The 24,025-nt window shown below is 40.1% G+C and overlaps 1 long non-coding RNA gene across 1 annotated transcript in view; it reads right to left on the bottom strand.

Moving 5' to 3' along the window:
- Nucleotides 1-23,110: 23,110 nt before the first annotated feature.
- Nucleotides 23,111-24,025, bottom strand: part of LOC122456362 — a 6,493-nt gene continuing 5,578 nt past the window's right edge. The window contains exons 3-4 of the long non-coding RNA XR_006275253.1: nucleotides 23,452-23,610; nucleotides 23,111-23,374 (exon numbers count right to left, since the gene is read on the bottom strand). This is a non-coding gene — a long non-coding RNA (uncharacterized LOC122456362). The remainder of the gene's footprint in view (nucleotides 23,375-23,451; nucleotides 23,611-24,025) is intronic.

The raw sequence follows: 24,025 nt of genomic DNA, 5'->3' as shown, positions 1-24,025 counted from the left end.
AGATGAAATTAGCAGCCTGATTCTCCAATGCCTTGCCCCTTGTGCAGGCATTTACACCTGTGTGGAGTGAGTGCAAAGAGGATGTCAATTGCTATTATTCTGATCTGGCAGTATTTTACATCCCCTTTGTGCCTGTCTAAACGACTATACATGGAGCAAAGCAGAAGAGAACCAGGCCCTAAATCTTCATGAGCTGGGGGCTTGAAACTCCAGCCTTCCCACCCTCAGGAGCTTAAGTAAGAACCTAGTAGAGGTTTCTTCAGTAACAGAAATAGCTCCGGAACAGCAAGGAGCTATATCTGTGTGACACAGGTAGTGTTGTACCTCTGACCTGGGACAATCAATCACATTTGAAATTCTTTATGGATGGTTCTTCCTTCCCTTAAGGAGGGACATCCTCAAGTGGTGGTTTCAGAGTTGCTGAGTGGGAATGAGCAAAGGGGGCGTCTTTCCCCCAGTACATCTAGGCTGGAGGTAGTAACAACTTGAACTGGTCAGGAATTTGCCAACTAAACCTTTTTGTCAGAAATGCCCCAAACCATTCACAGAAAAGGGTCAGTTTTGATAAAGTTCTCTTTTTTAAAAAAAAAGTCTGTTCAGAATTGTCAATACATTCTGTTTTGACATTTTCAAAACGAAAAAGTTGAATTTTGGGGGTCAAAATGATATTTTACTTAGAAATTTAGATTAATGTATAGTCAACAAATGGAAAACAAAAAAAATGAAAATTGAAATTAAATTATCAGAATGCAACATCCTTATTTCCTCGTCTGAGCAGAGTGGGAGGACTTGTTAACTCATAATTAAAGTGTAAGGGGGCACAAGCACCTATTGGAAGAGGCTTGTCCGGCACTTCTGCAGAAAACGGGTGAAATCCTAACCCCACTGAAATCAATGGCAAAATTCCCATTGACTTCAATAGAACCAGGATTTCACACAGTATGTCTTGCACAGGCCCTTCACCCCTTCACTCTCCTCTGGGTGCTAGAGGTTCCCCACGTCCTCAGCAATCTGCATAGCTCTGAATGCAGGAAATGGTAACCAGTACCAACCAATTGTACTTAAACTATCTGATAATCAGGGCAGTTTATAGTTGTTAATCTCAAGTCAAAGCTCCTATGGGGCTCAGCTCTGAGGGAAGCATGTGTTATGCTCTATGGTGATGTTCATGCCACTGCAGCTATGTAGTAAATTCTGGGAGTAACATACCTTTCCCAGGGAACTCACAAAGATATATGGGATCACAGACAATATGATCAAGTCTTTGCTAGCAGAAATATTAGTGATCAATTACCCACTTAAGTAATCCTGCAGAAGTCAAAAGTCAATTTAATATTTTTCATTTGTATCATCTTCCTTCTGAGGATCTCAAAGCACTTTACAGATGTTTGTGAACTGTTCCTCACCAGCATCCCTGTGAGGCTGCAATGTTACCTTCACCATATCGCAGATGGGGAACGTGAGGAAAAGAGAGGTTAATACTGCCTGATTTTCAGAAATGCTGAGCACTTACAAATCCCACTGAGACAATGGGAGCCACAGATGCTCAGTACATTTGAAAATCGGCCCGGTGACTGATTCAGCAAAGTACTTAAGCACATGGCTAAATTTAAACACGCGAGTAGACACCTGGGGCCATATCCTCAAAGGTATTGATTTCAGTGGGAGTAAGGTGCCTGAACACCTTTGTGGAGCTGAGCCACTGACTTCACTGGGACCACTCACATGCTTAAAGATAGGGACATAGAATCATAGACATGTCAGTCTCCTGCGCTGAGGCAGCCCCAAGTAAACCTGGACCATCCCTGACAGATGTTTGTCTATCCTCCCTTCTTAAAAACCTCCCATGATGGAGATTTCACAACCTCCCTTGCAATCCTATTCCAGTTCTTAAATACCCTTGTAGATAGAAAGGCACCCAGAACTGAACACAGTACTCCAGCTGAGGTCACACCAGTACTGATTACAGCAGAACAGCTACCTCTAATGTCTTGCATATGACAGTTCTGTTAATAAAAATGTTGAAGGAGAAAGTAGTTAAGGACATTGAAGTCAATGGTAATTGGGACAAAATACAACATGGTTTTACAAAAGGTAGATCATGTCAAACCAACATGATCTCCTTCTTTGAGAAGGTAACAGATTTTTTAGACAAAGGAAACACAGTGGATCTAATATACCTCAATTTCAGTAAAGCATCTGATACAGTTCCACATGGGGAATTATTAGCTAAATTGGAAAAGATGGGGATCAATATGAAAATTGAAAGGTGAATAAGGAACTGGTTAAAGGGGAGACTATAACGAGTCACACTGAAAGGTGAACTGTCAGGCTGGAAGGAGGTTAGTAGTAGAGTTCCTCAGGAATCGGTTTTGGGACCTATCTTATTTGATCTTTTAATTACTGACCATGGCACAAAAAGTGGGAGTGTGCTAATAAAGTCTGCGGATGACACAAAGCTGGGAGGTATTGCCAATACAGAGAAGGACCGGGATATCATAAGGGAAGATCTGGATGACCTTGTAAACTGGAGTAATAATAATAGGATGAAATTTAATAGTGAAAAGTGCAAAGTCATGCATTTAGGGATTAATAACAAGAATTTTTGTCATAAACTGGGGATGCATCACTTGAAAGTAACAGAGAAGGAGAAGGAACTCAGAGTATTGGTTGATCATAGGATGACTATGAGTCACCAATGTGATATGGCCATGAAAAAAGCTAATGCGGTCTTGGAATGCATCAGGTGAGGTATTTCCAGTAGAAATAAGGAGGTGTTAGTACTGTTATACAAGGCACCGGTGAGACCTCATCTGGAATATTGTGTGCAGTTCTGGTCTCCCATTGTTCTGGGCCAAGGTGCTCGAAGCACCACAGGCCTGGCAGGAGCACTCTGAGAAAAACGAGGCTTACACACAGCTGTGAGTTATTGGCTTTATTGAAGGTTAGTGATCCACCCACAACGGGGACTCCAAGCGTTGCAGTCATGGAGGCGGGGAACCCAGCACACCGGAGCTCTGCCTGGGACAGAGTCCGATGGAGGAGCAGACAGTCAGCATTAATAAGCATTACACAAAAACAGCTCATGAATATAAAGTTAGGTGCTTCTTAAAGGGAGGCTTTCTACTACCTGACGAAGGGCCATGCAAAGCAGCTGTGTCCTTCAAGAACTATCTCCTACAATAACAAAGCAGCTGTGTCCTTCAAAAACTATCTCTATCCCACAATAATGAAGCAGCTATCTATGTCCCACAGTAACCTCTCGACTCGAGAAAGCGGAAGTTCCCTGGCTAGGCCATAACAAAGTCTTCTGCAGTCCCATACACCCATGTTTAAGAACGATGAATTCTAACTGGAACAGGTACAGAGAAGGGCTTCTAGGATGATCCGAGGAATGGAAAACCTGTCTTATGAAAGGAGACAGAAAGATCTTGGCTTGTTTAGCCTAACCAAAAGAAGACTGAGAGGAGATATGCTTGCTCTCTATAAATATATCAGAGGGATAAATACCATGGAGGGAGAAGAATTATTTAAGCTCAGTACCAATGTGGACACAAGAACAACTGGCCATTAGGAAGTTTAGACTTGAAATTAGACAAAGGTTTCTAACCATCAAAGGAGTGAAGTTCTAGAACAGCCTTCCAAGGGAAGCAGTGGGTGCAAAAGATCTATCTGGCTTCAAGACTAAGATTGATAAATTTATGGAAGGGATGATATGATGGGATAGCCTAATTTTGGCAATTAATTGATCTTCAATTATTAGCAGTAGATATGCCCAGTGGCCTGTGATAGGATGTTAGATGAGGTGGGATCTGAGTTACTCAGAGAATTCTTTCCTGGGTGTCTGGCTGGTGAGTCTTGCCCACATGCTCAGGGTTTAGCTGATTGCCATATTTGGGGTCGGGAAGGAATTTTCCTCCAGGGCAGATTGGCAGAGGCCCTGGGGGGTCTTCCTCTGCAACATGGGGCATGGGTCACTTGCTGGAGGATTCTCTGCACCTTGAAGTCTTTAAACCACGATTTGAGGGCTTCAATAGCTCAGACATAGGTTAGGGGTTTGTTAGAGGAGTGGGTGGGTGAGATTCTGTGGCCTGCGTTGTGCAGGAGGTCAGACTAGTTGGTCATAATGGTCCCTTCTGACCTTAGAAACTATGAGTCTATAATACATCCCAGGATGATAATAGCCTTTTTCACAGCTGCATCACATTGTTGACTCATATTCAGTTTGTGATCCACTATAGTCCCCAGATCCTTTTCAGCAGTACCACTGCCTAGCCAGTTATTCCTCATTTTGTATTGTGTATTTAATTTTTCCTTCCTACGTGTAATACTTTCCACTTTTTTTTATTGAATTTCATCTTGCTGAATTCAGACCAGTTCTCCAATTCACCAGGGTTGTTTTGAATTCCAATCTTGTCCTCCAAAGTGCCTGCAACCTCTCCAAGCTTAGTGTCATTGCAAATTTTATAAGCGCACTCTCCACTCCATTATCCAAGTCATTAATGAAAATATTGAATAGTACCAGACCCAGGACTCTTCTGGACTCCTCTAGATATGCCCTCACCCCAGTCTGACAGTGAATAATTGATAACTACTCTTCAAGTACCAACTTTCAACCATTTGTGCTCCCACCTCATCCTAATTTCATCTAGACTGCATTTCCCTAGTTTGCATATGAGAATGTTATGTGAAACTGTCTCAAAAGCCTTACTAAAATCAAAATATGTCACGTCTATGGCTTCCACCCTATCCACTAGGCCAGTAATCCTCTCAAAAAAGAAAATGTGGGTGGGTTGTTCTTGACAAATCCATGCTGGTTAGACCTCATAACCCTTTATTCTCCAGGTAATTATAAGCTGATTAAGGACCTTGCTGGGTCAGTGGTACGACGAGGAATAGAATTCACATCTCCTGACGCCAGTTCCAGTGTTTTTACAACTAGTCCAAGTCTTCTTATGGAAGTGCAGATAACACATGGATGACATATGCTATAGCAATCATGCATCTGTTTCACATACAAATAATGCTACTGTCGATGACGGGCCTCGTGAGAAAACAGTTGTATAAAATTCAGAAGAGCAGTAGGAAGAGTTACAACATGGTGACAACATTCCTGCACCTTGGTCTGAGGCTCTTTAACAATTTGCCATAAGCCCCATCACCAGAAAAAGAAAAAAGGGAAAAAAGTCAAGGCAGATAACTCATCATATGTCTTCATGGGGGCATTAGCTAATCTTCTGCACTGCTACTTCACCCTCAAATAGCTGAAATCTAGGCCAGAACCTGCAGTTTTATTACACCTTGGGAAAGTTCCCCGAGTTTCTCTACATAAAATATACTTAAAGCCCCAAAAATTTATAATTTTTTTTTCAAAGACTGGAAGTAATCTTCCTGTGATGGCACAGGTATAGGAATAATATGTTTTGTATATGCTGTATTTTGATAGAGATTTGCGGTTGAACTCAAAGAGGGAATTTTTCTTATGAGTTAGGCCCGAGTGATTTTGTTTAATATAAAAATAGGTACATAAATAAAAAAAAGAGGAGCTTAGTCCCTCCTAATCCCAGCTGTAAAACATATTTGTTTGCTTTTTGTTGTGTTTTATGTTCTTGGGCAACTACAAAGATTTAAACAGAATTTCTAGTTTTGGTTCAATAGGATTTTAAAGAAGAGCTGTAGCAATTGCTGTGCCAATTCAAACTTTTACTTTATCCTAAAAAGCAAGAGCCAGGAATGTTTTACTTTCCTGGTTTAAATTTTTTATTTAAAAGTAAAAGTTTAAATTGGCAAAGAAACTGCTGTTTAAGCTGCTAGTACATCAACATCAGGGAGATGGTTTTTTGAGCCCTTGATAATGGGCCAGGTACTGTACTGTATATAACAAAAAATACAAGAAGAAGAAAAAGGAGATCATCTGGTGGGAGGATCAGTTTTATTTAGTCTTTGTTGCCCTAATAGATTCAATGAATATAAATAAATAGATAAATACTAAGAGCCTCCTATATCCATAACCAGCAGAGATATAGCATGTGTCGATATTGCACTGGGCAGGCATCCCAAAAATGATGGGATCTATAACTTCAAAGCACAGCCCTGTTTGATGGTATGACTGGAATACATTTCTGAAGAAATGGCCCTCATAACTTACTTAAAGCTCTGCTTCTTATGAGTGATGCTCATAAGTGAAATAATTATGTTCAGCATTACACCACTTAGCCCTCTTAAAAATTATAGCATCAGGGTCCTGATGTTGTAGTTTGGCATTTCAACTGCAAGAACTGAGACTTCACATTTAATGTCTCAGCCGCTTTGGATCCGTTCCACCTAAAACTTGGCAGGCAACTTTGTCTGCCCAGCTGACTTTTTTTAATGGTTTAAAATTAGTTAGGCCTTTTCTAGTCATGGAGTGGCCAGGAATTAGTTCAGAGCTGGATGAAGACATTTTTTAAACCGGTTATTAAAATGATTCTGTTAAAAAATACAATTTTCTACCTGTCACTTGTTCTTGTAAGCTATTGTTCTTGGTATTTTGAAACAAACAAAAATGTTTTAAATGCTCCAGGGCTTAATGGTGAAAATCAAATATTAAACCTTGAACTCTCAAACAGACTTTACCAGGTTTATCTTACCTTTTAAATACAGTTGACTGGAGTGATTACAAGAAGTGTGAATTAGTAGGATTAAGAAACTGAAGTTCTTCTTTTGCACCGCTTTGCCAGCTTTGCTTTTTGCCTTGTCTAGGTGGATTACCTTTCTATAGGGTAAGGAAAGAGCTCTTTGAATGAGATGTCAGCTTGGAGCTTGGTTCTGAAGTCAGTTACCTCTAATCATGCTTGCACAGTAGAAATGGCCCAATCTGAAAAAGATTCAGACCCTCATCAGCCATTGATTGACCTGTTAGTAATATACCATGGCAGGAGGCCAAAAACTCAAGTGACCTGCTGTCCCATGCACCTGGTAAATCACTCCAACACACCTGCCAAACACAGCAGACTAACCTTACCTATAGATTCAGAGCATGAAAAGATTTTGATAGGCTGGAATTCAGGATGTGACCCTGCTCCTACAAAGTCAGTTGCAATACCCTCATTGACTTCAAGAGAAGCATAATTAGGTCCTATATAAGAACTTATGTCTGAAAAGCCCCTGAAATTGTTACTTCAGTGTCCCAAATGCAGAAGAAAAAATTGCTCTCACATGTGCGCTTCGTGTCTATTACCCATGTGATAGCCTTATTTAGTCTATTTTATTTTACTCCACAGTGACCTACAGAGAAAAGCTTTGGCTGGGATAAAGAGTGGTTAAAGGAGCTTTATGATTTAAAGAATCCATCTGTGAGGTTTCTTAATTATGGGCCTCGCTTCTTTTTAGTTTTATCACCAAATTACATTTATCATCAGGTAGTGGTAGCCTGTTGGGCTCTTGCAGTCACTCCATAATGTTAGTCATGTTATCACTGCACCTTTCCATATTAACAAAATGCAGGAAGATATTCAATTAGTACCTTCAGCCCAAAGGCAATTGAATGATGTCAGTGTCATCATCCCTTTCCACTTGCAATGGCCCCTTAACTTTACTGCAACGTGTTTAGTAACATCATTACAGATTCCAGTGTTGGGGTCCCCACCTACTTGGATTTAAAAGGGATAGGGATTATAATGCAATGATCTGGTTCGGAACATTACACCATGGTTTTAGCATCATGCTAGGAGCTCCCATGGCTCCTGGACTTAATGAAATGCAAACTCATTATATGGTTCAGCACAATTTTTGGAAGACCGCCAGTAAATATGGGAGGTTTGCAGTTGAGCCAAGGAACTTGTTTGCCAGGACTTGAATCTCGGGAGAAAAGCTCGCTGTGGGCCCAGACCTTTTCTTCTCATTGAATGTAAAATTGTTATAGCAGCATTTGCTGGTGATGACAGCTTGTGACAGAGCTCTATCCTTCCAGCAATTCTTATAGCACAGATTATCCAGCAATGACTGTAGGTGTGTATCCACTCAACGGTGCTATACTACTATGTAAAACAGCATTCAAGAAGGAGCACTTGACTTTAGCAGTTTTTTTAAATGAGATATCCACCTATTCAGTAAAAATTGAGTACTAAACCTTTCTAGGTCTTATTTCATGTTGAATTATGATATGAAGATATTATCCTGGCATGAAAAAAAATGCGTACCTGCATACAACCGCTTCTTCTATTTTTCAGGCTAACAGCTTGGCTGTAACATTTGTGCATTAGCTAAATAACATCTCAAGGGGAACTGGAGATAGAACCTTGATGTCTACTGATTGTACATGTGTGAGTTTGTGCTCTCAAAGGATGGTCCTTAAAAAACTCCCTGCTGGAAGCTATTGTGCATATTGTAAAAAGACCGTTGCTAAGTGCCAATTGAGCTAGTACTGTATACTTGCCATTTTAAAAAAAGATTTCCTACCACTTGATTATGTTAAATAGAAATGTTTGAAATTTAAACTGAATTACATCAAAATGCCACAGTAGTTATATGTCTAAAGAGCTGCTGCTACTCTCTCCCATAACTAATGTCAATCCCTTCTAGTAGACGGTTTTATGTGAAACTGTGACAGACTATATTACTGGAGAAGTTTAGAGATCCTTGATATAAAGATGTCATAAATACACACTACAATAGAACCCAGCATGGTGTTTATATTAATATGCAAAAAAAATTCCTTACATTTAAGGTTCTGCCTTTAGCCAAAAAGAAACAATGGCCTGGTTGTGATTAGGTTTCACAGGATCCTCCATACAGTGGATGCCTATAGATATAGATATAGATATAGATATAGATACAGATACAGATACAGATATAGATATAAAAGAACTTGATGACTTCTAGAAATCTAACCTTCTAACACATTTATGAAAAAATAATCCAAACCTTCCCTCAAAATCAATTTACTAACATTGGAAAGAAATAACAACATCAAGGAATACTAGATCAGTCTAAAGGAATCCAGTAGAAACCATAACCCTGAGGTTCAGTCATTACTGAGATGAAGAAGGAATAAATATAGTATCAAGGGTTGGGAAATACAGAGACAAAAAAAGAAGGGATTGAAGCCCATTCTGAAAGCATAGCACATGTCTGGTATTCTTGGGATCAACCACTGATGGCATTATATAGCTACACCCAAATACTGATAACCATCCCTGATACGTTATATATTATGAAACACTCCATTGCCATCACAATAATCTCTTCACTGCCTTTTCAAATCATAATCAGAATTATTCCCTTTACCAAAAAACACACACACAAAAAACAGTGCCACTTTCAAGCTTTTTTCTCACACTCTCTTGAGAATGTTCTGAAAGAAAAAAAGGAAATGGTTAACAGTGATGCTCTAGGACATTGGGTATGTAGAGTTCTTCCAGGGGGTGCATTAACTCATCTAGACATTTGCCTAGTTTTACAACAGGTTACATAAAAAGCACTAGCAAACTCACTACAAACTAAAATTTCATACAGACAATGACTTGTTTATACTCTTCTATATACACTGAAATGTAAGTACAATATTTATATTCCAATTGATTTATTTTATAATTACATGGTAAAAATGAGAAAGTAAGCAATTTTTCAGTAATAGTGTGCTGTAACACATTTATATTTTTATATCTGATTTTGTAAGCAAATCATTTTAAGTGAGGTGAAACCTGGGGATACACAAGACTAATCAGACTCCTGAAAAGTAGTCTGGAAAGGTTGAGAGCCACTGTTCTTGGGGACACCTTTCCTCTCTTCCACTTCTTGATATAGGTTTCAATCCAGTCAATCGTTAACTTCTTCTTTGGCAGATATTCACCTCTCCTCAAAAATAGGAGCTAGATTCATTGCTGTGTTATTCCAGTTTTATATCAATATAATTTCATCGATTTAAACTGAACCACACCCACATAAAACTGGAGTGGCACGTTGATGAATCAGGCCCAATGCAGTCAAAAGGTTGCAATATTTGTCTTGTTTTAAATGAGACATTTCATTTCAGCAACTCCAGTAGCACAGAAAATATGTGTTTTTTAACAACAAAGCTGCAAGAAATCATTAATTAACTATTGTCTTTGTTCCTCTTCTGATGACAGTTTTCTTCCATTGGGGTACGGAGGTAGAATTAACTTGCTGTTAGTTTACTACCAGGGAAGGCTTTGCACAGATATTCTTGGCTTGTGCTATGAAAAATGCAAGACACAGCCTCACCTTCTGCAGCTGAGAATTCTACAGTTGGATGCTCGTCAACAGAAATGTCTTGTACCCAGCGCCAGAGAGCGTCATAGTAGACATTGTATTTTCCACTGAATGCATCCGATGAAGTGAGCTGTAGCTCACGAAAGCTTATGCTCAAATAAATTTGTTAGTCTCTAAGGTGCCACAAGAACTCCTTTTCTTTTTGCGAATACAGACTAACACAGCCGCTACTCTGAAACCTGTCATAGTAAACACTGTTAATTGTTTTGTTCCTTTAAATGTTCATATTGTTGGTATGATATGGAGATCGAGCCTACGATAGCATGCTCTAACTTATGGAGAGCACACAAGAATAGGACAAAGACCATGATTCTGGTACTGAATGGGAGCCAGTGCAGTACTTAAAGCACTAGAAAGACATGCTAGCATCTGTCTGTTCTGTTCTGCAGACTGGCAGTGGCTGCAGCATTATGCAGTTTACACATGGCTCTAGTCCTTTAAAATTAATTACATTGCAATTGTCCTCTGAAGCTTTCATGGTCAGATGCAGGCAAAGCGCACTTAGGGCTTGTCTTTACTGCATTGTTACCTGGAATTATAACTCAAGTTTTGTCCCTAACCCAGCTCCCAGCCACACATAAAATCTCCAGCGAGAGTGAAGTGGTGCTTTAAGTCTAAGCTAGTTCTACCATCAGGGGAAGTGGAATGAAACTCAAGTGCTGCTGATGTTGGGGATAGTAATACAGTGGAGGTGCAGCAACTTGCGTTTCAGCTGCTAATCCAGTCACTCTGTGCTTCTAATCAAATGGCACTGTGTAGTGCCAGTGTTGTTTTGCAGTGTGGTCACTGTCACTCGAGCAAGGCTAGCTTTAGTGGAACAACTCCAGTGTACTAACTCGAGCTAGCTGTTGCTTCCTCAGAGTGTCTGAAGACTCAGACAGTGATTTTCTATGGTTTTAGTTCAGTCCAATTACAGCCTGAAACTAAGGATTTGCAATACTGGATCAGACTTTTTGTTCTTAAAAAAAAGCCATGCTTGATTGTCATGTTTATCTAAACTTTTTATAGCTCTGGCTTTAGTTATTGTTTCAGTGAATGTATTTGGTACTCAGGAAAGAGACACTGGTCTCTAATACACAGGATCATCCCTCACACCCTTTTTTAAATAAGAATATGTGACATCCTCAGGTCCTATGGTATATGATAACTGATTCTAATGAGAGACTGCATATTTTTCTTAGCAGCACACCTCATCCATTCATAAATGAAGCTGCAGAGCTGCGCGAATAATGGATTTTTTTGGCTTGCTGGAAAATATGAAAGGTTGGCAGGGAAATTGTTTCAGGTCAAACTGAAAAGGAATTTTTTCAATTTTTTCAGCTAATCAAAAAGTGGGAAAAAATTGTTTCGGGGTCAAACAAAACACTTTGCTTTCAACAAAACAGAAATATTTCATTTGAATTTCAACCATTTTAAAATGTGTCAATGTCACCAAATATTCATTTTTCAACCTTCTCCCTCACTCCCTTCAAGAAGGTCAGATGAAACATTTCTTCCAGCTCTCTTTGAAAGCTCTTTCAGAACTTTTGGGTAACTATCATCCAGTTCTGATGACTGAAAAGTGGATGTCTGGAGCAGGAGTCCCCCGGGTACCTCCTGATGATGACTGACATAAAGAAATTATTTAAATATTCTGCCATGTTTTTCTCATCTTAATTGATGCCTTTATTGTAAGTTAAAAAAAAAAGCATGGTCACTGTGGCCATGTCTGTGTCCTAAACAACTAGGTGCAATGTATGTGCAAGTCAGAGATGGAAAGGGATGTTTCTGGCCACTGGTGCAAAATGGCCTTCAGGCATGGAGTGGAGCTCTGTGTGACTCCAAAGCTGTTCTGCACTCAAAATCACTGAGTATGTGCTCTTGATTGGGGAAGGGGGGAGGGCAGCAATCATGATTTCTGTTAGGTTTGCAAAGTTCTAAGTCCTCATTCCCAACAGCATAACCTCCAACTTACTCTCATTTAGGTTTATAGTGTAAATGCTGTATTATAATAAAGATATATGTGGCATATATAAGCATGGACTAAGGAATCATCGTAGATGTGAATAAGAGTGCTGAATATGTAGGGAAGTGATGTACACCACACATTTATTCATTGAAATATTTAAAAATGTGTAGATTTAAAATAATAAAGAAAATCCTTTTTTATATTTTGCCTTCAGTTTTTATGCTGAATTTTATTGCAACTTACTTTTTAAAAATCAGTCATTTTAGTGTTCATTTTTATCAAATTATAATCCTTTATCACTTAATAATAGAGGAGCAGAAGCTTTTTAAGCACATAACAACTGTGACAATTTGATGGAATTCAGTCTGAGTAGTAATTTTATCAAATAATATATTTCTTTTAAAAAATACCATTTATTAAAACATTATCCACAATTTGGGCAGAATGGTAAAGAAAATGTCATCTTAAAACACCTCCCCCCAACCTCTATGCTGAAAGCACAGTACAATCACAACATGCTACAATAAGTGTTGGCATGCTTTTGGAACATAAGATGATTTTATCAATAGATTATTACAGTATTAGCTTGTGAATGAGAACACAACAATTCAGGGCTAAATGCTGACCCATGAGATACACTTATACACCCCCATTTATTTTCATGAGCTTTAATGGGCTTAACCAAAGACAGAATTTGGATCACAGTATTTCTGTATGCATATTGTGAGAACATACATGTATGATATAGACCAAAGCACTTGCAGACAACTACACAGGAAAATGTCACTTCATGTGGAGAGACAGCCAGTTCAGGTAAGCCAATGGGAGCACTGTTCCTGCTGTTGGGGTTTGGCAGGTGTGTGTGTGTGAGAGAGAGAGAGAGACCTGACTTTTTCCATGGAAAAACCTACTTGCAACCAACAAAAGAGGAATCCAAAGGAAATTCCACAAGTTGAAACGTTGTGAAGTTACCACTCCTCTACACATGGTATTCCCACGTAGAACGGAAATGGGACACAAAATACATTTCTAGTTCTGCATTGGCCTGCAGGTAAAGTAAAGAGAATTTGGGCACCATATGCACATGGAGAGACTACAAGTAAGGACCTGTCTGTCTGTACCCTTTGGAAAGATCTGCATCATGATGTCATTCTTGGCCACCTATTAAGTATGATCCCAGGCACAGCTGTCTAAGCTACCTACCTATATGACTCCATCAGTATGGATTTGAATCCCACCCAAGTGTTAAAAAAAGGATATAACAATAACAATATTTTTTTTCTTTCTTTCCAGTCTGTAGGAGAAATAGCTTGATTTTTGTTGTGGATTTGTTGGTGTACCAGTGGGTGTTTGTGTGTATGCTCTCGGTATTTGAGAATGTTTACATGTATACGTGTGTGAAGAAAGTATTGAGGGACAGCTAAGCTGAAGACTTAAGTTTTGCACTTAGTTCTGAATGTAGTAAGCCCCATGATCACTTATTTCTTGAAGGAGTGAATTCTAGTCTAGCCCCACCTCCTCTGAAAGTTCTGTCTCCGTGAGTTCCTTTTCTGTGCACACTTTGTTTCACAGGAACATAGATGTTGAAGAAGGCCATTGTGGTAGGGGTTGATAACAGATAGCCATGGCCAATCCTATGGAGGACCTTGAAAATCATGAATTGGACTCTGTGTTCTGTGTACCAGGATGATGTGTTCATGACAACCTCTGATGCTGAGTGGATGAATAGCTGAAGCTTGTACTAATTGAAGCATTCTCTGGGGGTGTATTCCTATGTGTAATGATTTGCAAGAATTAACACTAAAGGTCACAAGTATAGAGGGATTAGAGAAGAGCCACAAGAATGATTAAAGGATTAGAAAAGATGACATTGTGTTTGATTGAAAGAGCTCAATCTATTTAGTTAAACAAAGAGAAGGTTAAGGGATGACTTGATTATACTCTCTAAGTATATACTTTTCAATCTAGCAGAGAAAAGTATAACATGATCCAATGGCTGAAAGTGGAAGGTAGACAAATTAAGAATGTATACTTTTTTCCTAGTCTGAACAGTGTGAGTAATCACCCAAAGTAACAATTTACCAAGGTGGAGTCTCCCATCATGGACAATTTTAAAATCAAGATTGGATGTTTTTCTAAAATATATGCTCTAGGAATTCTTCTCTGGACACTATGGCCTGTGTTATACAGGTCACACTAGATGATCACAATGGTCCCCTTTGGCCTTGGAATCTATGAATCTATGAAAATGTATGGGCCGGTATGGTCAGATATGTGTCTGATAGGATAGAACAAAGTCACTGGCCACTAAAAGCAGAAAGCAGATTTTCCTGCAGTGGCAAGAAGGGAAGAAAGGTATTTGGCGTGTGGTAGGAAAAGGGAATAGGGAGTCTGTGGAGAAACCTTATTGTGCCTGATCCTTGCCCTCAAACTCCAGCACACAGCAGCAACTTTGTGCAAAAATAGCTGCTACTGTAAAGTTACAGGAGTAATTTGTATACATGTACCTGGAGCAGCTACTGGCAAGCAATATGGGAAGTAGGGTCCATGAAGTCATAGATTTTGTGGCCAGAAGGGGGCATTATGAGCATCTAGTCTTTCTTGCTGCCTAACACAAGTCATAGCATCTCAACTCATAGCTGAAGTACAGCATATCTTTTAAAAAGAGATCCAATCTTAATTTAAAGATTTCAATCGATGTGAGAATCTACCACAAATAATTTTCACATCTGCCAGGAGAGCTTGTGCTAGATATAAGCCTGGGAACTCTCATACTCTAAGCATATTCTAGACTCCATTCCTATTCAGGAAAACACTTAAGCATATATTTAAGTGCTTTCCTGAATAGGGATGCTTTCCTGAATTGGGGCCTTAAAATCTTAACATTTAATGTCATGAGCAGCATGCGTATTTTTACATATACACAGAGGAATTGTGCATTAACAGGTCACCTTGAGAAATTCCAGCGTTTTGTGTTGAAGCGTTAAGATGAATCCCTGTATTTTCTTTATTCCCAAAATATGTTTTCCATGATGATGTTATCATTTTTCCATGTCTCTTCTGAAGGATTTCACCACAGGAATTTTGTAGCTATCCTTAATATTTCTCAAATGTGCAGCAAAATGCTAATATTGTCTCTTTAAGGTATGGTATATTCATTTCCTGCACATGATACAGCAGACTGAACACAATTCTTTTGGTAGTATGTGTGAATATTCATGAACGACAAATGCTATGGGTCCAAGAATCTCTACCTGACTTGGAGTTCTGGCAATTATTCGATCAGTGCTTCTATCAGCCATTCTCTGGTATTAAAATATTGTTACATCTGTGCAGCAGCAGACAAAGAACACAAGATTACAATAGATTTTAACAAATAGGAGCTAACTTTGCATTATTTTCCAACCTTATTTTAGTCTTTGTCATGAGGATGGAATCATGCTGTGCCATTCAGTTCTGGGTACCAGAACATGAGAAAGATATACTAGAATTTGAATGTCTCATATTCAGTAATATATTATAGTTGTGCTTTCCTTCTTTCACCTCTCAGTATTTTGCATTTTGATAAGCAAGCGCCACTTTACCTCTAAGGACATTTGTTGTCCTTTAACACAGTGGGTAGTTTTAGTGTATAGTCATTCTGACAGTCTGTGGTGGCGTAGATAAAGTCAGAATATATATGAAGTAAAAAGCAGAAGACCATACACAAGCAAACTGTAGTGATTAGATCAGGGACTAGCAGTCAGGACTCTTGAGTGAAATTCAGGGGTAATGTGTAATGTATATCTTAAAGACCCTCACATAGACTTCTTTAATTTTTTATACATAGTTGTAAATGAATATTAGCTGGTGTAATTCTGTAGAGTACAAGAAGGTGTAAATTAAAGTAGTCCCCATCCTACTTTAATTTACACTTTTTTACACTAGGTGGGTAAGGTCATATCTTTTATTGGACCAATTTCTGGTGGTGGAAGGGCCAAGCTTTCAGAGAGCTCTTCCTCAGGTCTGAAGAAGGTAAGTAGACATCTTGTTAAGCATAAGGGGGTCACACATTGTAGGAGACCCCTTAAAATGAAGTGGTCAATGAACTCATCTGCAGGACAATAGACATAGGACAATGGAGGTTAGTAGGCAGCAGGACGTATTACAAGGTGTTATCATGGGCCACAGAAGCAGTGTCTCTTTTAAGTCGATGTTTTTTAGTGGTCAGAAAAGTTCTGAATTTAAGTTCCCAGGCTCATCTTTTGAAGTTGTTGTGCAGATTTCCTTTGAGGACAAGAACTGCGAGGTCAGTGTGAAGTGATTGCTTTGTGAAAGGTGTTCATCCACAGATGATTGGTGTTTTTGTCTTTTATCATTTTTTGTGTGTGAGTTCTTTTGAGAGCATAATGCTTGGTCTGATTTCACCCACATAGTTGTTGAGACATTTGATGCACTGGTTGACGAACACATGTTATGGTAGGCATATGTAGGACATGTTGAACTTGAAAGGTGTGTTGTAAGGGTACTGGTAATCGTAGCAGTGGAGATAAGTCTTCTGCTTTTCCACCTGTGTTTCTGGCAGGGTCTGGCACTGCTTTGAGTTGGTGGGTGCTGTTGAGTGGGGAACTTGCTTCTGATGATGAGGTTGTCTGAATGCCTGAAGAGGGGAGTTGGGAAAGATTTATTTCAGGATGTGATTCCCATGAAATAGGGGTTGTAATTGTTTGATGATATCGCCATATTCTAGTGGGGGGGGGGAGAAACAAGTTGGGATGTGCATTTAGTGGCTTTGTTTCCCCCCCCCCATATTGAAGCAGGTTCTGTTGGGGGTATTTGGGTGGCCTGTTCCATGATGTGATCTACTCTTACTCTGGTGGAGTGCTCTTCCTTAGTAAAGATGGTTTCAAGTGTCTTAAGTGTGATAGAACAAGGAGTAATGGTCTCAAGTTGCAGTGGAGGAGGTTTAGGTTGGATATTAGGGAAAACTTTTTCACTAGAAGGGTGGTGAAGCACTGGAATGGGTTACCTAGAGAGGTGTTAGAATCTCCTTCCTTAGAGGTTTTTAAGGTCAGGCTTGACAAAGCCCTGGCTGGGATGATTTACTTGGGGATTAGGTCCTGCTTTGAGCAGGGGGTTGGACTAGATGACCTCCTGAGGTCCCTTCCAACCCTGATATTCTATTATTCGAAGGTGTGTATCCCAGACTTTCTTTTTGGAGTATGTTCTGCGGTATCTGTGTGCCTGGCTGTGGATTTAAAATTTCTTGGGGTCAGAGCCAGTGCTAGGCATAAGCAGACTAAGCAATTGCTTAGGGCCCCAGGCAGCTCACAGGGGGCCCCATCCACTTTTTATTATATTCCTGCTTAGGGCCCTCAATGGACTAGCACCAGCTCTGCTTGGGGTGACTGAGGTGGCTACTGGATTTGAAGAGGTAAGTGTGATGATTTGTGGGTTTCTTGTATATAGTTGTCTATAGGATTCTGTTGCTGAAGGTGATCACAATGTCCAGGAAGTTGCTGCTGCTGCTGGAGTATTTTAGAAAGTTTGATGGATGGGTGATGGTGGTTGAAGTTGTGATGGAAATCCAGGAAAGAGTTTAGGTCACCTGTCCAGGGGATGAAAATATCAATGGATGTCAGGTATATCACTGGTTTCATGATGAATTTTCCCAGAAATTGTTCCTTGAGGTGGCCCACGAAGAGGCTGGTCTATTGGTCAGACATCTTAGTACTCCTGGCTGTTCCCATGGTTTGGACAAAGTGTTTGTTGTTAAATGTAAAGTTATGAGTGAGGCTAAAATTAATGATTTTGGCAATGTGTTTGGAGTGGATTTCTGAGGGTTGCTCATTCTCTTTTAGATACTTCAGGCAGGCAGTGATGCCATTATTGTGAGGGATGTGGTCATAGGGAGTTCTCATCTGTAGTGGCAAGACCCTTCTTCTAGCAACTTGGCTTATAAATTATTCTAATTCAGACTCCCTTGCACACCAGTAGCATTACTGTAAATTGGCTTAAGGGAGCACAAGTTAATGTAAAAGAATCTAATTTACACTCCTTTACATATCACCTCTGAATTAGACCCCCATTTTCTGTTCCTGACTCTGCCACACTCCCTGTGTAGCTTTAAGCAAGTCACATAAGCCAGCATTTTGAAATGTGATTGCCTAAGGTTACATGCATAACAAATACATTGTACACACTCATCCTTAATAAATGGGACTACTTGTGTGAAAAAGATATCAACGATTTGGCTCTAAATAGAGGCTACCAAAACCATTGGGCTCAGTGTGTGATTTCTCTGAGTCTTTCAGTGATGAACTCATATGGGAATGGGTGACAGGGGATGGATCACTTGATGATTACCTGTTCTGTTCATTCTCCCTCTGGGGCACCTGGCATTGGCCACTGTTGGAAGACAGGATACTGGGCTAGATGGACCTTTGGTCTGACCCAGTATGGCCATTCTTATGCTCTTATGTTCTTATACACTAGATATTGGTAGCTGTAGGGAACAGCCCATGAAGTGTGAGTGGAGTGTTTGGCAGAGAGGACTCTTTTAGTTATATGTAGAAGATCTCTTGGCTCTTTAATAGATGCCTCTTCTATGGGCTTTGGCCAGGCCAGAAGACATGAAGAAGGTGCTGCTTATTACAGCTCCGTTACTTCTATTATACTTATAGTTATTGACACTGCTGCTTCAGGCACTGATCTTAGCTAGTGCTGCAATTTTTACAATGACTGAACAAAAAGAAAAGGAGTACTTGTGGCACCTTAGAGACTAACAAATTTATTTGAGCATAAGCTTTCGTGAGCTACAGCTCACTTGAATTGTAGCTCACGAAAGCTTATGCTCAAATAAATTTGTTAGTCTCTAAGGTGCCACAAGTACTCCTTTTCTTTTTGCAAATATGAACTAACACAGCTGCTACTCTGAAAAATGACTGAACAGCATCTGCCCTAGCTTTTATCTCTGCTCTTTCCTTCCTTCTTTGTTTCTCTATCCCTCATTTGGTGGTTGTTGCTATCACTCGCACTCTCCAATCCCTCCCTCCATCTTCCTTGCATTCTCTCTCCCACAAAAATAAACTAATGTTGTGTGCATTATTTTTATTTTCAAGAAAAGTCCGTGCTTTCAAACTCTGTTACAGGGGTACTGTACATGCTGCTTTTGCTGCTTAAATACATTTTTTCATCATTTCTATGTGTGTTTTTCCGTATGTGCTAAAAGACCCTGCTCCCCCACTCAGTGCCCTTCCCTCTTCCCACTCTTCCCATGAGGAATCTGAACTTTGCTAACATCTCTTGGACAAAATTCAACCAGTGCCTCCATGTCAAGACAAGCATAATTTACTCCATGCTCTGAAGCTCTCCCATTATCCTCCTAGGTAACAGGTTTCTGTTCGCTTTATTATTCATTCATAAGTGTCAGCTTTTCTTTTTCTGTCTGTTATTTGGAAAATGGTTTACACAACTTTAATACATGCTAGTGTGTATGTGTACATTTGACCCTCAGTAAATCACAAAACTGTTTTTATAGAAATACTCAGTGAAATGTGATCAGCTAGTCCAACGCTATGACAACATATAGTAAAATATCTAGCATATTGATATTCAAATAGTAAAATCTCATCACATACATTATTATTATTTGCATATTCATTTGCTCCTCCCTACAGGCATCAACACAAGTACACTCTCTTAAATGATCAGTCAATGGAACATGAAAACAAATACCTAGAAATAACAAGCGGAGATTTCTGATGAGCTACTTGTACACTACACCACTCTAAAACACATCTCCAGTCTTGTTCTCAACTTGCTTGCTGAGATTCTACCATATAGCACAATCATTTAAACCAGAACTATTGGAAATTATTGCAGCACCACAAATAAACTTTCATTACTCTAGTAGTTGGTGGTGGCAATCAGGATCAGGAAGGAAATAAACCCTGTCAATCTCCTTTTATTTCAATCTAGTTTTCCCCCACCTTACCCCATGTCAGGGGACTGATGAGCCAAATTCTGTGTTGACAGGGTTTAAAGTAAAGGAAAGCTACTCTGTTAAAGGAAAAAGAAAAGGAGTACCCGTGGCACCTTAGAGACTAACAAATTTATTAGAGCATAAGCTTTCGTGAACTACAGCTCACTTCATCGGATGCATTTGGTGGAAAAAGCAGAGGAGAGATTTATATACACACACACACACAGAGAACATGAAACAATGGGTTTATCATACACACTGTAAGGAGAAAAAAGAAAAGGAGTACTTGTGGCACCTTAGAGACTAACAAATTTATTACAGCTTATGCTCTAATAAATTTGTTAGTCTCTAAGGTGCCACAAGTACTCCTTTTCTTTTTGCGAATACAGACTAACACGGCTGCTACTCTGAAACTGTAAGGAGAGTGATCACTTAAGATAAGCCATCACCAGCAGCGGGGGGGGGGGGGGAGGAAAGGAGGAAAACCTTTCATGGTGACAAGCAAGGTAGGCTAATTCCAGCAGTTAACAAGAATATCAGAGGAACAGAGTGGGGGGGTGGGGGGTGGGAAGGAGAAATACCATGGGGAAATAGTTTTACTTTGTGTAATGACTCATCCATTCCCAGTCTCTATTCAAGCCTAAGTTAATTGTATCCAGTTTGCAAATTAATTCCAATTCAGCAGTCTCTCGTTGGAGTCTGTTTTTGAAGCTTTTTTGTTGAAGTATAGCCACTCTTAGGTCTGTGATCGAGTGACCAGAGAGATTGAAGTGTTCTCCAACTGGTTTTTGAATGATATATTTCTTGACGTCTGATTTGTGTCCATTCATTCTTTTACGTAGAGACTGTCCAGTTTGGCCAATGTACATGGCAGGGGGGCATTGCTGGCACATGATGGCATATATCACATTGGTAGATGCGCAGGTGAACGAGCCTCTGATAGTGTGGCTGATGTGATTAGGCCCTATGATGGTATCCCCTGAATAGATATGTGGACAGAGTTGGCAACGGGCTTTGTTGCAAGGATAGGTTCCTGGGTTAGTGGTTCTGTTGTGTGGTGAGTGGTTGCTGGTGAGTATTTGCTTCAGATTGGGGGGCTGTCTGTAAGCAAGGACTGGCCTGTCTCCCAAGATCTGTGAGAGTGATGGGTCATCCTTCAGGATAGGTTGTAGATCCTTGATGATGCGTTGGAGAGGTTTTAGTTGGGGGCTGAAGGTGATGGCTAGTGGCGTTCTGTTGTTTTCTTTGTTGGGCCTGTCCTGTAGTAGGTGACTTCTGGGTACTCTTCTGGTTCTGTCAATCTGTTTCTTCACTTCAGCAGGTGGGTATTGTAGTTGTAGGAATGCATGATAGAGATCTTGTAGGTGTTCGTCTCTGTCTGAGGGGTTGGAGCAAATGCGGTTATATCGTAGTGCTAGAGGCATGAAGTGGTCACTAGTCCACACAAGAGATCCACTTCCTGGACACTACGGTGCTAATAAGCGACGGTCACATAAACACCACCCTATATCGGAAACCTACTGACCGCTATTCCTACCTACATGCCTCTAGCTTTCATCCAGATCATACCACTCGATCCATTGTCTACAGCCAAGCGCTACGATATAACCGCATTTGCTCCAACCCCTCAGACAGAGACAAACACCTACAAGATCTCTATCATGCATTCCTACAACTACAATACCCACCTGCTGAAGTGAAGAAACAGCTTGACAGAGCCAGAAGAGTACCCAGAAGTCACCTACTACAGGACAGGCCCAACAAAGAAAACAACAGAACGCCACTAGCCATCACCTTCAGCCCCCAACTAAAACCTCTCCAACTCATCATCAAGGATCTACAACCTATCCTGAAGGACGACCCATTACTCTCACAGATCTTGGGAGACAGACCAGTCCTTGCTTACAGACAGCCCCCCAATCTGAAGCAAATACTCACCAGCAACCACACACCACACAACAGAACCACTAACCCAGGAACCTATCCTTGCAACAAAGCCCGTTGCCAACTCTGTCCACATATCTATTCAGGGGATACCATCATAGGGCCTAATCACATCAGCCACACTATCAGAGGCTCGTTCACCTGCGCATCTACTAATGTGATATATGCCATCATGTGCCAGCAATGCCCCTCTGCCATGTACATTGGCCAAACTGGACAGTCTCTATGTAAAAGAATGAATGGACACAAATCAGACGTCAAGAATTATATCATTCAAAAACCAGTTGGAGAACACTTCAATCTCTCTGGTCACTCGATCACAGACCTAAGAGTGGCTATACTTCAACAAAAAAGCTTCAAAAACAGACTCCAACGAGAGACTGCTGAATTGGAATTAATTTGCAAACTGGATACAATTAACTTAGGCTTGAATAGAGACTGGGAATGGATGAGTCATTACACAAAGTAAAACTATTTCCCCATGGTATTTCTCCCTCCCACCCCCACCCCCCCACTCTGTTCCTCTGATATTCTTGTTAACTGCTGGAATTAGCCTACCTTGCTTGTCACCATGAAAGGTTTTCCTCCTTTCCCCCCCCCCTCCGCTGCTGGTGATGGCTTATCTTAAGTGATCACTCTCCTTACAGTTTCAGAGTAGCAGCCGTGTTAGTCTGTATTCGCAAAAAGAAAAGTACTTGTGGCACCTTAGAGACTAACAAATTTATTAGAGCATAAGCTGTAATAAATTTGTTAGTCTCTAAGGTGCCACAAGTACTCCTTTTCTTTTTTCTCCTTACAGTGTGTATGATAAACCCATTGTTTCATGTTCTCTGTGTGTGTGTGTATATATAAATCTCTCCTCTGCTTTTTCCACCAAATGCATCCGATGAAGTGAGCTGTAGCTCACGAAAGCTTATGCTCTAATAAATTTGTTAGTCTCTAAGGTGCCACGGGTACTCCTTTTCTTTTTGCGAATACAGACTAACACGGCTGCTACTCTGAAATCTGTTAAAGGAGTGGGAGATTTCCTCTCTTCACCTTGGAAGAACACTCTTTATTCCTGAGGTGGTAGCACTGTCATATAGGTTGGTGTGGTGAGAGCTCTCTCTCCAGTTTCAATCTTCTTTAGCCAATATCTATGGGGTAACTCTTCTGAAAATTGCTCTCAGCATTGGGCAGGTTCAGCCATAATAAAACGCACATCTTCCTGGGAAAGACATCCCCAATTTTTGCTCCTGAATTCTCACCTGTGGATTATAACAAGCACATACTTTGTTACTGACCTCAAGCAGAGTATGCCCTCAGACAACACTATTTTTCATACCTCAGGTGTGGTTTGATTTGGTTTCTGATTCTTTACTGGGTTGAAATTTCTCCTGAATAGATCGGTCTACTGTGATGCAGATGTCTGACATATATGTTGGTCTGGAAAGTTGTGGATACTCTGTGATGGACTGGATCCTCATTACTTTTGAAATACATTCTATAAAGAGAAATATACACTGTAACAACTCATTTATGTATTTTATGATACTTGAAGTCCACAGGGAAAATTCAGAAGTGAGTCTAAATAAGTCTAGGAGTATAAGTCAGTGTAAATTATACCTTTTCCAGCCTTCACAAGGTGTATGTCACACTAGACTCCCTTTCGACTATCTTATACTCACTTACTTATACCCACGTACAACATGTAATTTTTCTCTTGCCCTCCCCACTTATACATCACCACTAAATGAGTCCAGGAAATTTAAGGGAGTCTATATTGGTGTACCATTGCCATGGGAAGAAGAAAGGAAGGTAGGAAGAAAAACAATTAACAGTTTATACACATTCTTTCTTTTCATCCTTTAACTTACTTACACCCATTTACCAACCCGTAAGCATGTCTATAGCAGTCC

The sequence above is a fragment of the Dermochelys coriacea genome, chromosome 1, assembly GCF_009764565.3.
Source record: "Dermochelys coriacea isolate rDerCor1 chromosome 1, rDerCor1.pri.v4, whole genome shotgun sequence".
Lineage (NCBI taxonomy): Eukaryota > Metazoa > Chordata > Testudines > Dermochelyidae > Dermochelys > Dermochelys coriacea.
This window is presented reverse-complemented; position numbering and strand designations above follow the sequence as displayed.